Below are 1954 nucleotides of genomic sequence, written 5' to 3'. Positions count from 1 at the left end.
TTTTTTTTTTGGAGAGGTGGGTGGCACACACGGGCAGGGCCACGACCGTGTCTTATATACACGATCGGGTTAGGAAGGGCTCTGCACGGCCGTGCCGATTGGCACAACCTCCTCTTTTCTCCCCTCGGCCAAGGTCACACGGCCGTGCCAATTGGCACGACCTAGTCCTCCCTCTTCTCTGGTCATGTCCCACAGCCATGTCAATTGACGCGACCCGAGCCTTCTCCTTCTCTGGCATTCTTGCACGACCATGCCGATTGGCACAGCCTGTGTCCTTCTTCTCTCTGCATAGGCCACACGGCCGTGCAAGGGTGCACGACCCATGACCTTCATCCTTCTATTGGCTTCACACGGTCGTGTGGGATCACACAACCGACTCTTTTAGGCTCATGGTGACTCGCCTTTCGCTCCTTCGATTCCTCTGACGTCTCCACGTCCATGAAATGCTCACGGATAGCTCATGGAGGCTCTGTACATCCTGAAAATGAATACCCAAAAATAAAGAAATAATAAAAAAATACTCAACTAAACTAGAACAACGAACTAGAATGAAAACCCCTTGGGTTGCCTCTCAAAAAGTGCTTGTTTTAGGTCTTTAGCTCGACCCCGTTTCAGCTAGTGTGGACTAAACCCGTAGAAGCACGACTCTCCTCCTAGGGTTAATGCTCCAGTCTGCGTCTTTAGTTTCGCTCATGCAGGACAAATGTATTTCTTATTGCTCGCTGGAGGGGAACTCTCATGGAAACTGCACTCCTCGACTTTGTGTATGTTGATCTTGCTAGAATTGCCTTGAGAAGAGGGGTTGCAGATGGAGGAATCAGATAAATCAAATTCGATCTTTTCTTTGTCGATCTCCAAAGATAACCTGTGACTTTTCACATCAATGATGCCTCCAGCTGTGGCAAGGAATGGTCTTCCAAGGATGATCGGTATCTTGGGATCCTCCCCCATATCCAAGATAATGAAATTTGTGGGAACGATACATCCTCCCACTTCTACTGGCATGTCTTCCGCTATTTCCATTGGATATCTACATGAATGGTTAGCTAATTACAGTGCCATAGTAGTCAGTTTAATATTCTGAAGGCCCAGCTTCTTACATAAAGAGTACAGAAGCAGGCTAACGCTGGCCCCCAAGTCGAAGAAAACTCTTGGTATGAGTTCAGAACCAATTTTACACGGTATGGAGAAACTTCCTGGATCCTGAAGTTTTGGTGGAGTATTTGCCATAAGGAGAGCGCTGCAATTCTCTGTTAGTGTTATGGTCTCGAAGTCACCCTTCTAACTTCTATTAGATAAAATACCCTTTAAGAACTTTGTAAACTTCGGCATTTGGTGCAGTGCATCTATCAGTGGTACTTCTACGCAAATCTCCTTGATCCTCTTCAAAAATCGGTTGAACTCTTCATCCTTCTAGGAGGTTATCAGTTTCTGAGGGAAAGGGATCGTCTGACTCTGTGGGGGTACTTGAAGAGTTTCTTCTACTTTCTTAGTAACCTCCTCTCCATCCCTGTTCTGGGTCTGATTGGGCAGTAGGGGAGAGGACTCTTCCTCTGAATCAGATCCCTTCTGAGTAATGATTTGGGGGTCTCCCAAAGTTCATCCGCTCCTCAGCTCAATGCGATTGCAGTGTTCTACTGGGTTTATATCTAGCTTCCCTGGAAATGTTCTCTATGCTCTTGAGATGGATTGTGCTATCTGGACTATTTGGTTGTCTTGCATCTTTTGATGTTTCTCAGAATTTTTCATTCTTTGGGTTCACAACTTGATCTCATTTTTCATCTCTTTTTGCTCTGAGAGAGCTTCTTCAAGCATCTTTTCAATCCTGGACAATTGTGAAGGTTTCTTTTGAAAAGTCTGTTATCCAGATGAGTAGCTCTGTTGTCCAGGTTGATAGTTTTATTATCCAGGTTGATAGCTTTGTTTTGCTAGCCCTTGGTCCTGATTGTTCCGG

This window comes from Zingiber officinale, chromosome 10B, assembly GCF_018446385.1.
Source record: "Zingiber officinale cultivar Zhangliang chromosome 10B, Zo_v1.1, whole genome shotgun sequence".
In the NCBI taxonomy this organism is placed as follows: domain Eukaryota; kingdom Viridiplantae; phylum Streptophyta; class Magnoliopsida; order Zingiberales; family Zingiberaceae; genus Zingiber; species Zingiber officinale.
This window is presented reverse-complemented; position numbering follows the sequence as displayed.